General features: G+C 40.3%; 1 long non-coding RNA gene across 1 annotated transcript; it reads left to right on the forward strand.

Moving 5' to 3' along the window:
- The first annotated feature begins 4,541 nt into the window (after positions 1–4,541).
- On the forward strand, positions 4,542–11,951 carry LOC309480536. Its single transcript, XR_014199678.1, has 2 exons — positions 4,542–4,705; positions 9,805–11,951. It is a non-coding gene; the product is annotated as an uncharacterized lncRNA (long non-coding RNA).
- Positions 11,952–15,305: the final 3,354 nt, after the last annotated feature.

Raw genomic sequence — 15,305 nt, forward strand, 5'->3', positions numbered from 1 at the left:
CTGACATGAACCCGGAGATGGGGATGGAGGTGTCTTGTTGTGCAGTGCTGCCTGATTCAAATGTAGCATGGGCCGCTGGGCAGCGCAAGGACCCCGAGCTCCGGGTAGTTATCGACTGGGTGGAAGCCGGGAGGAGGCCTACGTGGGAAGAGGTCATGGCTTTTGGACCAGTGGTGAGGGGGTTGTGGTCCATGCGGGATGGCCTGGCATTGAATTTGGGATTGTTGCAGAGAGGATTCGTGGAACCTGTGACAGGCGTAACCAGGTGGCAGACAGTAGTGCCTAAGTCCTGTCACCGCTTGGTTCTGGAAGCAATGCATGGACAACCGGGGGTAGGACATTTTGGAGTAAACAAAACATTAAAACGAGTTCGGCAAGAGTTCTATTGGCACACCTGCCGTAGGGATGTGGAGTCATTCTGTAGTCGGTGTGACGCCTGCACTGCTAAAAAAAGGTCCAACGGGCCAGTCTCATGCCCCGCTACAACAACGGCTGGTAGGTTGTCCAATGGATCGTGTGGCCGTAGATGTACTAGGACCATTTCCACAGACCCCTCGAGGAAATCAGTTTGTGGTAGTCGCAATGGACTACTTTACAAAATGGCCAGAGGCCTATGCTGTTCCCAACCAGGAGGCGGTGACAGAGGTGGATGTCCTGTTGGAAGGTCTGTTTGCTCGCTTTGGGGTTCCCTCTGAGATGCATAATGATCAGGGGAGGAACTTTGAGTCACATGTGTTCTCTGAGTTCTGCAGGCAGTTGGGTATCCGGGAGACAAGGACAACTCCCCTACACCCCCAGAATGATGGGTTAGTAGAGAGGTACAATCGAACACTGGCCACCCAGCTAGCCCTGTGTGTGAGCCAGGATCAAAAGGACTGGGATCTTCAGTTGCCGATGGTCCTGCTTGCAAGTCGGAGTGCGGTGCAGGAGACCACTGGATGTACGCCAGCTCTCCTCATGCTGGGCAGAGAATTGCGAACCCCATCCTCCCTGCTGATGGGTCAACCGCTAGATGCACCAAAGGCCCCACCCGGATTGGAGTATGCCCATCAGCTACAGGACCGGCTGCAGTCAGCCCATGAGTTTGCTCGTCGTCAGGCTTTGCAGGCGGGTATACGCCAAAAACGGGCATATGACCATTATTTGTACAGGACGTGATTTTAATGATGGAGAGCTGGTATGGGTCTATAGTCCGAAGAGGAAAAAGGGACGTTCACCTAAGCTGGATTGTGCCTGGGTAGGACCCTGTTACGTAGTGAAGAGGCTTGGAAAGTCTGTTTATCATGTTCGGAAGAGGCCAGCGGGACAGGCTGTGGTGTTACACTGGGACAGGATGGTTCCATATTTGGGAGAACGGCTACCCTTCAAGAGCAGAGGACAATGGCAGACCGCTGGGGCGACCCACCCTGCGGACGGAGGAGCTGGAGACGCAGCGTCGGACAAGAGGTGGGGAACCTCAGCGGGCTGTGAAGAGGGTGTCCCTTTGACCCAGGCTCCTGGGGGCACTCTGGATACTATCGGAGGAGCTGGAGATGCAGTGCCGGGAGGGTCTGGAGTTCTTCTGGGGCGGTCTGGGTTGGGGGCGCCTGAAGATCGCACCATGAGCCCTTATCATCATTCGAATGGCAGCAGACATTGCAGTGGAGGCCATCGTATCACCCTGTTGGATGTCCGGTGGAGTACCGGCCGACTACCCCCTTGAGGCATGGGCTACCTGCCAGTGGGCCGCAGCAGACCCCAAGAGCGAGGATTGGATCACGGTTTCGGCCCAGAGAGGCACTTCGGGTGCCCCAGCATTTCTTGGATTTCACCTTCCTCGGGGACGAGGAAACTTGAGGAGGGGGCAATGTGGCGCTGACACTGTTTATTCTCTGTTATAAATATGTTTACTTGATTCACTTACTGTTGGGGGGAGGTGTCCGGGAGGGAAATGGTTAAGGAGGAGGGGCTTAGGGAGGAAGGGCGGTTTTGATGGGGAACTGTCAGGTTGCGGAGAAAAGTGAGTGGAAGGACACATTTTTTGGGGAACAGTTAGGACACCTCCTGATACCCGTGTTTAGGTTGTACACGTTCAGAAAATAAACCTCAGCTGTTTGGTGCTTATAAACCGGATCCTCGTCTCCTGTCTGTTTCTCTGGGAAGGTACACAACGTCACAGTAATATAAATATATATTTAATGTATAATTCTTACAATACTCATTCATATACACAATATATTCAGGTTTAAAAGAACTATCAGTTTGTACTCATATGTATAAACATGAACACTGCCGTTCAAAAGTAATGATGCTGAAAGGTCAGCTTGGCATCACAGGAATAAATTACACTTTAAAATACAGTAAAATAGAAAACAGTTCATTTAAATTGTAATAATACATTACAATGTATGAGTGCAAAACAAATTCCCCTCGGGGCAATAAAGGTTTATTCAATTCAATTCAATTCAATATTACTGTTTTTGTATTTTTATTTAAATAAAAATCATTTTATTCAAATAAAAAATAATGTCCTTGCATAGTTTCCAGCATGGGATGCTCCACTCGCAATTGTCATCTGTCTATAGATTCATTCAAAACAACATCAAAATCACTCCCTATTATTAAATAAGAATCAGGAAATTTGGATAACCAATGTATAAGCCTTTCCATGGCCAAACTAACACACCACATGCAGTCCAGCTCAGTTTTAGATCTAACTGACCGGCCACAAAAGAAGAAAACATGAGCTCTTCCCTGACTCCCTATTGCCCAAAACCTGGAGAGTGTGGTGTGGAAAGTGTGGAAACTGATGATAGAAATGAGTTTTGCTGAAGAGGAACACGTCTTTTGTGTCGTCTTACATTTGAGCAGCTAAATTAATGCTATTTAACGCACTGTATTCTGATTATGAAGTATTACACTATTGTTGCTGTTAAAGATCAGAAAATAGAAGAGACCGCCACACCAACAAGAGACGCTTCAGCAGAAGTTCACGTGTGTCAAAGAAATGTTATTTTGCTTAATTTAAGTTAATCCCTCATGACAGTGCTGAAAGTTCTTGGAAAGTTCCTGCAACTCTTGAAATGGTGTCGATGCAGAAACAAATGTATTTGACTTCCTCTTTCTGTCGAGTGCGATGAGATGAGGTACAGCTGAATTCCTGACCTCAAACACAGAGGTTATATTATCTTATATTTGCTGTGATAAAAAATAAGCGCTGTTGAATAGACGACAGCAACGAATTGCTGCCCGCGAGTCACTGTACATTTGACAGGTTTTGTTTGATTACAGTGTAGCATTTTACTTGAGAGAGTATCAATTTTATACGCATTTTGTTGAAGAAATTCTGATTCTGAAAATGTTTCAACACAGAGTGATCAGAAACTCTTCCAACACTTACCAGGAAGGGTTCGGGTTATGTCATTTACCAGGAAGAGACGGACTGATATCTCTCCTCTCTGTCATACTGACTCTCTTCTCCATGTTTCTGAACACACAGCAGATCTCGGAGATTCTCGGGATTCATGTTTGAAAGCATCATTTGGGAAGTGAAAGTAAAGTCTAAAAGGCTGGAGCTCAAACTGTGATAAAGTTGAACTATGTGGTGTTTCTTGAGTGTCTTTGTGCCTTCCTAGAAGCAGAAGCGCACAGGACATTTCAACACTTCAGAATACAACATAAGCATATTATTCTCAGAGCATAAAATAGGAATCAAGTCTATATCCCTTAAAACACTTTTAAGAAAACTTGTAAGTTTTCTTTGTATAATTTACTTGAGGTTAACTTTAAAGCCAGTCCTCCTCTGTATATGTTCATCTGTTCAAGTACCTGCTGTTTTAGCTAGAGGGATTGAAGAGAGGAAGGAGGAGAAACCGTATCTTAGAACCGTAGAAACCGGTCCTTTTAGTACCTCAAAATGAGAAAACTGAAAAAGAAAAATGAAAAAAAAAAAGAGAAATTTGTCTAAATGAGAATCTAGGGAAGATACTATACGGATTTAAGACATGTCAGATCTCAAAGGTATTGGAGCCATACTTGAGCGCTGTTTGGAAGTATTAACTGAACGCATTTCCATGTTTTTGCCTTTTTGTGTGTGTGGAAATAACTGTGCAACACTTTAATGGACTGGACCCTTGAACAAACAAGAACTACATGCTTTAACCAGACACACAGACTGACACAAGACTATATAAAGTGCATGTGTGCAAATAGATTTGGACAGTACAAATATATACTATGAAATGTACTATAAGTTATTATAAAAATATTAAATATAATTTCTGACTCAGAACAAGGCGCAGTGAAGGACAACACAATGCCGATCAAGTCCCGGTTCACAGGTCTGATGTGAGGAAACACTAAATAAGTGGTGCGAGTCATTGCTGCGAACATAATCATAATTACAATACAATGATAGAAATATTTTAATATAAAATAATGATTTGTTTAACTTTTTTATATATATATATATAATCTGTGAAACTAAGTAACACCCACAACCACTAGACGGGTGTAGAATTGATCTGTAAAAGCATGTTTGGGGAAGTGCTGGATCCGGCAAAGAAGCTTCAGGGCGTGACATCTGAAACACGCCTCGTTTACATCATTAAATCCTCGTTTACTGGAGAACAGAGTCACTCTGCTGGGAGAACTGTGTGAACACAGAACACATCGCTGATCAAGACTCAACAGGCTTCACTGCAACGGGTGTTTCTAGAGGACAGAGGTAAGGACTCCATTCAATTATGTTGATATGAACAAATCATTTTGTCATTCTAATCCACATTTTATATATGAAAACTATGGCTTAATAGTTTCACATGGAATATTGTTTAAGATTATAAAATGTATGATAAAAACACGGAACTCAAATTGAATGCTCGTTGTTTCCAAAATCAGATGTAATATATATATTTTTTTAAATAAAAAAATAATTAAATACAATACAATGTTGAAGAAAACATTTACACAGATGTAATGAGGTCCTGTTTATTAAAGGTAATTATAGATATTATGACATGAAAAGGTTTGTGTTCATACCATTCTCCTGAGCACAAAAAAACTCTTCATAAGTCTCTCAAAACCCGACGGCGTTTAGGACTAAACCTCTCCACTGTAACTCAGATCAGATATAAGTCTGTTCAGGACTAAACCTCTCCCACTGTAACTCAGATCAGATGTAAGTCTGTTTAGGACTAAACCTCTCCACTGTAACTCAAATCAGATATAAGTCTGTTTAGGACTAAACCTCTCCCACTGTAACTCAGATCAGATATAAGTCTGTTTAGGACTAAACCTCTCCACTGTAACTCAGATCAGATATAAGTCTGTTTAGGACTAAACCTCTCCCACTGTAACTCAGATCAGATATAAGTCTGTTTAGGACTAAACCTCTCCCACTGTAACTCAGATCAGATATAAGTCTGTTTAGGACTAAACCTCTCCCACTGTAACTCAGATCAGATATAAGTCTGTTCAGGACTAAACCTCTCCCACTGTAACTCAGATCAGATATAAGTCTGTTCAGGACTAAACCTCTCCACTGTAACTCAGATCAGATATAAGTCTGTGCAGGACTAAACCTCTCCCACTGTAACTCAGATCAGATATAAGTCTGTTTAGGACTAAACCTCTCCACTGTAACTCAGATCAGATATAAGTCTGTTCAGGACTAAACCTCTCCCACTGTAACTCAGATCAGAATATAAGTCTGTTCAGGACTAAACCTCTCCCACTGTAACTCAGATCAGATATAAGTCTGTTTAGGACTAAACCTCTCCCACTGTAACTCAGATCAGATATAAGTCTGTTTAGGACTAAACCTCTCCCACTGTAACTCAGATCAGATATAAGTCTGTTTAGGACTAAACCTCTCCACTGTAACTCAGATCAGATATAAGTCTGTTTAGGACTAAACCTCTCCCACTGTAACTCAGATCAGATATAAGTCTGTGCAGGACTAAACCTCTCCCACTGTAACTCAGATCAGATATAAATCTGTTTAGGACTAAACCTCTCCCACTGTAACTCAGATCAGAATATAAGTCTGTTTAGGACTAAACCTCTCCCACTGTAACTAAGATCAGATATAAGTCTGTGCAGGACTAAACCTCTCCCACTGTAACTCAGATCAGATATAAATCTGTTTAGGACTAAACCTCTCCCACTGTAACTCAGATCAGATATAAGTCTGTTTAGGACTAAACCTCTCCCACTGTAACTCAGATCAGATATAAGTCTGTGCAGGACTAAACCTCTCCCACTGTAACTCAGATCAGATATAAATCTGTTTAGGACTAAACCTCTCCCACTGTAACTCAGATCAGAATATAAGTCTGTTTAGGACTAAACCTCTCCCACTGTAACTCAGATCAGATATAAATCTGTTTAGGACTAAACCTCTCCCACTGTAACTCAGATCAGATATAAATCTGTTTAGGACTAAACATCTCCCACTGTAACTCAGATCAGAATATAAGTCTGTTTAGGACTAAACCTCTCCACTGTAACTCAGATCAGATATAAGTCTGTTCAGGACTAAACCTCTCCCACTGTAACTCAGATCAGATATAAGTCTGTTTAGGACTAAACCTCTCCCACTGTAACTCAGATCAGATATAAATCTGTTTAGGACTAAACCTCTCCCACTGTAACTCAGATCAGATATAAATCTGTTTAGGACTAAACCTCTCCCACTGTAACTCAGATCAGATATAAGTCTGTTCAGGACTAAACCTCTCCCACTGTAACTCAGATCAGATATAAGTCTGTTTAGGACTAAACCTCTCCCACTGTAACTCAGATCAGATATAAGTCTGTGCAGGACTAAACCTCTCCCACTGTAACTCAGATCAGATATACGTCTGTTCAGGACTAAACCTCACCCACTGTAACTCAGATCAGATATAAGTCTGTTCAGGACTAAACCTCTCCCACTGTAACTCAGATCAGATATAAGTCTGTTCAGGACTAAACCTCTCCCACTGTAACTCAGATCAGATATAAGTCTGTTCAGGACTAAACCTCTCCCACTGTAACTCAGATCAGATATAAGTCTGTTCAGGACTAAACCTCTCCCACTGTAACTCAGATCAGATATAAGTCTGTTCAGGACTAAACCTCGCCCACTGTAACTCAGATCAGATATAAGTCTGTTCAGGACTAAACCTCTCCCACTGTAACTCAGATCAGATATAAGTCTGTTCAGGACTAAACCTCTCCCACTGTAACTCAGATCAGATATAAGTCTGTTCAGGACTAAACCTCTCCCACTGTAACTCAGATCAGATATAAGTCTGTTCAGGACTAAACCTCTCCCACTGTAACTCAGATCAGATATAAGTCTGTTCAGGACTAAACCTCTCCCACTGTAACTCAGATCAGATATAAGTCTGTTTAGGACTAAACCTCTCCCACTGTAACTCAGATCAGATATAAGTCTGTTTAGGACTAAACCTCTCCCACTGTAACTCAGATCAGATATAAGTCTGTTCAGGACTAAACCTCTCCCACTGTAACTCAGATCAGATATAAGTCTGTTCAGGACTAAACCTCTCCCACTGTAACTCAGATCAGATATAAGTCTGTTTAGGACTAAACCTCTCCCACTGTAACTCAGATCAGATATAAATCTGTTCAGGACTAAACCTCTCCCACTGTAACTCAGATCAGATATAAGTCTGTTTAGGACTAAACCTCTCCCACTGTAACTCAGATCAGATATAAGTCTGTTCAGGACTAAACCTCTCCCACTGTAACTCAGATCAGATATAAGTCTGTTTAGGACTAAACCTCTCCCACTGTAACTCAGATCAGATATAAGTCTGTTCAGGACTAAACCTCTCCCACTGTAACTCAGATCAGATATAAGTCTGTTTAGGACTAAACCTCTCCCACTGTGACTCAGATCAGATATAAGTCTGTTCAGGACTAAACCTCTCCCACTGTAACTCAGATCAGATATAAGTCTGTTTAGGACTAAACCTCTCCCACTGTAACTCAGATCAGATATAAGTCTGTTTAGGACTAAACCTCTCCCACTGTAACTCAGATCAGATATAAGTCTGTTCAGGACTAAACCTCTCCCACTGTAACTCAGATCAGATATAAGTCTGTTCAGGACTAAACCTCTCCCACTGTAACTCAGATCAGATATAAGTCTGTTTAGGACTAAACCTCTCCCACTGTAACTCAGATCAGATATAAGTCTGTTCAGGACTAAACCTCTCCCACTGTAACTCAGATCAGATATAAGTCTGTTTAGGACTAAACCTCTCCCACTGTAACTCAGATCAGATATAAGTCTGTTTAGGACTAAACCTCTCCACTGTAACTCAGATCAGATATAAGTCTGTTCAGGACTAAACCTCTCGACTGTAACACACTGAGGAAGTGTCTCAACACACTTTTCATATCACTCAACACAGGCTCATTCACCAGGAGCTTTGGCATTTATAGTCTATGAAATTTCCAAAATTATTTCCAATCATTATTTTGTTTTTATACCATGGGCTGTTTAAATACTCGATTCTGATTGGCTGGAAGGTGTGCAGTAAAACCCTTTAATGCACAGGTAGTTCCAGTCAGTTTGATTACAGTTACAGTTCGAAATGAATCCGCTACTATAAACACTGGTAACCATAGTAACACAGTTACACTTGCAAGCAGAGTGAGAGACTCATATGAAAACGTTTATTTAGGTAGGCTAAATGGATGATTTTTGCATATCATTTAATTTGTATGGTGAATATGGCAATTTTGAGAAATGGGCCCAGGCACAAGACGAAAAAGAAGACTTGTTGAATGACAAAAAGCGGCACAAAGAATTAACAATAAATAAATGACATGATTAGTTCAAATAAAGATTGCCTTGTCAATGTCAGTGTTGCCTGTCATTCATAAATAATTTTAATAAATCCATTAAAGAATCATTAAGTTAGCTATATGCTTAAGCAACGAGGGGACTGTAGCTGCTAGACTTTAAAGAGACGCACACAGGTAACGTTAACTCGCGCACGCATCTCTCTCTCTCTCTCTCTCTCTCTCTCTCTCTCTCTGTTCCTTCTCTTTCAGTTCTCTGTCTCTCTCTTTTAATAATGAATTTAAATAAATGTGATAATTCATTCAAATAAAAGCAATCCGATGGCTCTACTTTATTTAAAGTGGACGGAGTGCTAGAACTAACGAGCCGTAACTTAAGAAAATAACCGTCATTTTTACACGTCTGTTAAAAAATTACACTGTGAACATCAGTTACAGCTTTAACTTGTTTTTAACTTGGCAAATAACCAAGGTATAAGCGGGATAATCCACAGCTAGCCATGCATTAAAGAATTTTAATGCACTTCGTAGAGGCAACCACCCTCCGCTTCGCGTCGGGCGGTTCTTCGCCTCTACGTCGTGCATTAAAATCCTTTAATGCATGGCTAGCTGTGGATTATCCCTTACATAATATATAATTATTATATATTTTAGGAGTTGGGAATATTGTGGTAGCCAAGTATCAAATGGCTTTTGTTTTTACTAACACAATAGTCTTGATAAAAAGTCTTTACGGTGTTCTGCTTTAATAAATAAAGAGTGCATTATAATATATATATATATATATATATATATATATATATATATATATTTGTCATGTGTGTTTGTGTTTGTGTGTGTGTTTGTTGTGTGCATGTAGAAGTGAAGTAAAATCAGAGCAGTTTCTGTTTAGCTGACAGATCACAGTCTGTTGATGTGAGTAAATACTTGTGTTTCTTATGAATTAAATTAAATCCTGATTTAAGGAACATTTTAACAACGATTTTTTATTGTTTTATTTTCCAGCCTGAAGAGAAGATCCTTGGTTGGAGACCTTGAAGACCTTGAGTCTACTTCTGTCTTAAGATGTGTGAAAACCAACATCATAAAGCTTCTGGAAAGGATTTGAGGAGCACTCTTTATAAAAAGGGAAGAAACCCACCTGAGGTCTCTTTAGATGACATAGCTGAGGATTTGATATCATATTTTAAAGAGTTTTCTCTCTTTGAACAATATGAAAAAGAGATAGTAAAGAAATATGATGTTAAAAAGGAGCATGATGACTGCTGGCCAGTCGATGATATCAAACGAGCTTGGGGGAAAACACAAAGAATGAATGAAACCTCAAAAAGAAGAAAAAGCTGGTCACTTGCTGTAATGGTGCAGATGATGAAAAGATGTTCGAGTTATGATGAGAGTAAAAGACAAAAAGCACAGTCTGATCCAAATGAGGATAGTGCTCTTCAAGCTCGTGGAGAGATCAAGAACGAGAGAAGAAAACTGCCAGATTTCAATTCAAGAGAAGAAAACGAACTGCTTGTTGGAGAGAACAAAAAGAAAAAAAGTAATATAAGTGATATGGAACAAACATATACAAATAATGCTGGACCCGTCTACATACGTGTCCCATTCTCAGAGATGTTTGGCCACAAATCAAGCTTTAGCTCAGAAACAGCTCCAATGAAAAGCTTGCCCTGTAAATTAAAAGACAAAGTTCCTTCATTTACTGAAATAAAGAAAAAGACTTCTTACGTCATGCTGTATGACAATCGAACCAGAAATGCTGCATGGGTGTATGAGTTACTGAACAAGAGCATTGTAGAAGAAAATAGGAAAAAAAATTTTTTTAAGCAATCATCTTTTAAAGTGGACGATTCAATTCATGAACCCTTTCAGACGCCTGAAGGCAAGAAACCATATAAGAAACCCTTTGACCGAGGTCATTTCGCTCCGGCACGCGATCACAGAGGTAGTCAGAGAGCCCTGGACGACACTTACTTGCTCAGCAACATTACACCACAGTGTAGCACATTAAACCACGGTATCTGGAAAAGGCTGGAGAATCGATGTGTGGAAATAGCTGAGGAGGAAGAGGTCCGTAATGTTCATGTGTACACCGGCCCACTTTACGTACCAGCTGGTAATGGTAAAGTTGTGAAATATGAGCTTGACGGAGGGAAAGTAGTGCCGAATCACTTCTTTAAGGTGATAATTGTGGAGGAGGAGGATGGGACCGTATTAGAGCCAACATGCTATAAGATTCCTAATTCCCAAAAATTGCCCAAAAAGCAACTAAAAATCTGGAAAAAAGTGTCCAAGAAGAAATTACAAAACAAAGATGAACTGGCAGAATTTGAGGTGGATATTGAAGATATTGAGAGAGAATCTGGTCTGATCTTCACAGATCGCAGATGCAAGGAACAAATGATTGACAGAATCTTGACAGTGAAGGGAAACACCAATCCTGATCCCCTGACCTGTAGATCTGAGATAAGAGTCAGGATAAGCACAGCACTTGCTGATCCGGCTGGCTTCTGACGTGTATTATTACACTGAAACCTCATGAGTGTGTTTGGATGGACTGAACGTTTGTGTGACTAAGATTGCAACTATCGTGTAAATGTTTTCATTTTTAATAGTATTATTGTTCCTCATTTAAGAATGCATGACTTGGGCCGAACAGCTGACGTGTGTGTCCAGCGCACACAGGACTCCAGTGTAGTGTGTGAACCCATCACTATCTTAACTGTACTTTCATATTTACTTTCATACAAAACTGATATTTTGAGGAAGAGAAAATGTAACATTTTGATTCGTTTCACTTTCTTCTAATAACTCCTGCTCTTCAGTGTTTATACTTCACATTACTTTTCTATTCTTCTTGATTGTGTAATATATGTGTCTGAGTGAACTAATAGCGTTCGATGAGTCTGTCTGAATAAGATATTAATAGATTTTTATTTAGATTATATTAGCACATATTATATTACAGACCATTCATTATTTTTTATATAATTGTATTGATTGATTGGCACCTCGTTTTAATTCTACTTTGTTGATATTTGTCATTGTCATATTGTATATGTCATTATTTCTTTTGTGCATTTATGATTAGACAATATTGTATGCAAGCATAAACATGTCAATAAAGTAAAACATGACATTAAACTGAACTGAATGTCGTGAACAGTGCATATCTCCTCAGTAAGGCAAAGGCAACATTGCTGTTGTAGAAACACACCTCTCAATAAATGTGCCTTTCATTTCAGATTTTAATCCACTGGAAACAGAGCTACCAAGTCAACACTGAAGTGAACACAGTATTCGAGTCCAGTGTAAATGTCTCATAGGAATCATAGGAATCTCAATGAAAGTAAACTCTTTGTGTCATATTTCGACTAACTATCGATCACAGCTAATTATAATAGCATAGCTTTACTAGCATAGCACTTTAGCATATCAGAATAACGTGTCTGTAGTGAGTTTTGACCCCCTCAGATGTGGTTCTCAGCCCTGGTCAGTCTGTTAGTCGGCCCTCAGACCGGACCTGCGGACTCAGGCCCCGGGTATACGGTTCGGCATCCCCTCCGGACTTATGGAAGTTGTGGGTGTGGGCTCTGAGCGGGACACGCTAATGCGCGATTACGACACTACTCTTAACTCTAGGGCCCCTTCTACTGCTCCTGTAGGCTTTGAGTGGAGGCTAGGTGATGCCAACACCGCCTGTAGGACGTCACCCCCTGGGGTCTCCTTTTCCCAAATTCCCTCTTGGGATTTGGTGATTGTTCTGGAAGGGCCGGCAAATCAGCTGTTCGAGCCATTGGAGTCTGTGTCAGAAAAGTTATTTTACTGGCTCTATTCTCTTTTTATATCCGATTAATCAAAGAAATAATCGGCAAACTAATTGATTATCCAAACAGTCGTTAGTTGCAGCTGTAATCACACCACATCTACACTTCCAGACACAACAACCATCACAAGGGTTTTCTTATTCTCAACCGAAGCGGTTTGATCGACACTAACACACACACACACACACACACACACACACACACACACAGGTGTCACTGCAACTCTAACTGATAACAACTGAAGCTAGACTGACATTACACAGATTTACTGCATCTATAGCCGATATTAAACACCACTGGTTAACGATGATGACGTCACTTACATGATCAGAGACACTGTGGACAGACTTTATCTTACAACCACAGACGAGTTACAGGAGCAGCTGATGACCACAACTGATGATGAAGATGATGAAGAACACACACAACTGATGATGAAGATGATGAAGAACACACACAACTGATGATGATGATGATGAAGAACACACACAACTGATGATGATGATGATGAAGAACACACACAACTGATGATGAAGATGATGAAGAACACACACAACTGATGATGATGATGATGATGAAGAACACAAACAACTGATGATGATGATGATGAAGAAAACACACAACTGATGATGAAGATGATGAAGAACACACACAACTGATGATGAAGATGATGAACACACACACAACTGATGATGATGATGATGAACACACACACAACTGATGATGATGATGATGAACACACACACAACTGATGATGATGATGATGAACACACACACAACTGATGATGATGATGATGAACACACACACAACTGATGATGAAGATGATGAACACACACACAACTGATGATGATGATGATGAACACACACACAACTGATGATGATGATGATGAAGAACACACACAACTGATGATGAAGATGATGAACACACACACAACTGATGATGATGATGATGAACACACACACAACTGATGATGATGATGATGAAGAACACACACAACTGATGATGAAGATGATGAACACACACACAACTGATGATGATGATGATGATGATGAAGAACACACACAACTGATGATGAAGATGATGAACACACACACAACTGATGATGATGATGATGATGATGAAGAACACACACAACTGATGATGATGATGATGAAGAACACACACAACTGATGATGAAGATGATGAACACACACACAACTGATGATGATGATGATGATGATGAAGAACACACACAACTGATGATGATGATGATGATGAAGAACACACACAACTGATGATGAAGATGATGAAGAACACACACAACTGATGATGAAGATGATGAACACACACACAACTGATGATGAAGATGATGAACACACACACAACTGATGATGATGATGATGAAGAACACACACAACTGATGATGAAGATGATGAACACACACAACTGATGATGATGATGATGAAGAACACACACAACTGATGATGATGATGATGATGAAGAACACACACAACTGATGATGAAGATGATGAACACACACAACTGATGATGAAGATGATGAACACACACACAACTGATGATGATGATGATGAAGAACACACACAACTGATGATGAAGTGATGATGATGAAGAACACACACAACTGATGATGATGATGATGATGAAGAACACACACAACTGATGATGAAGATGATGAACACACACAACTGATGATGAAGATGATGAACACACACACAACTGATGATGATGATGATGAAGAACACACACAACTGATGATGAAGATGATGAACACACACACAACTGATGATGATGATGATGAAGAACACACACAACTGATGATGAAGATGATGAACACACACACAACTGATGATGATGATGATGAAGAACACACACAACTGATAATGAAGATGATGAACACAAACACAACTGATGATGAAGATGATGAAGAACACACACAACTGATGATGATGATGATGAAGAACACACACAACTGATGATGATGATGATGAAGAACACACACAACTGATGATGATGATGATGAACACACACACAACTGATGATGATGATGATGAAGAACACACACAACTGATGATGAAGATGATGAACACACACACAACTGATGATGATGATGATGAAGAACACACACAACTGATGATGATGATGATGAAGAACACACACAACTGATGATGAAGATGATGAACACACACAACTGATGATGATGATGATGATGATGAAGAACACAAACAACTGATGATGATGATGATGAAGAAAACACACAACTGATGATGATGATGATGAAGAACACACACAACTGATGATGAAGATGATGAACACACACAACTGATGATGATGATGATGAAGAACACACAACTGATGATGATGATGATGAACACACACACAACTGATGATGAAGATGATGAACACACACAACTGATGATGATGATGATGAAGAACACACACAACTGATGATGATGATGAACACACACACAACTGATGATGAAGATGATGAACACACACAACTGATGATGATGATGATGAACACACACACAACTGATGATGATGATGATGAAGAACACACACAACTGATGATGATGATGATGAACACACACACAACTGATGATGAAGATGATGAACACACACACAACTGATGATGAAGATGATGAACACACACACAACTGATGATGCTGATGATGAA

This window comes from Leuciscus leuciscus (genome assembly GCF_965113295.1).
Source record: "Leuciscus leuciscus genome assembly, chromosome: 1".
Lineage (NCBI taxonomy): Eukaryota > Metazoa > Chordata > Actinopteri > Cypriniformes > Leuciscidae > Leuciscus > Leuciscus leuciscus.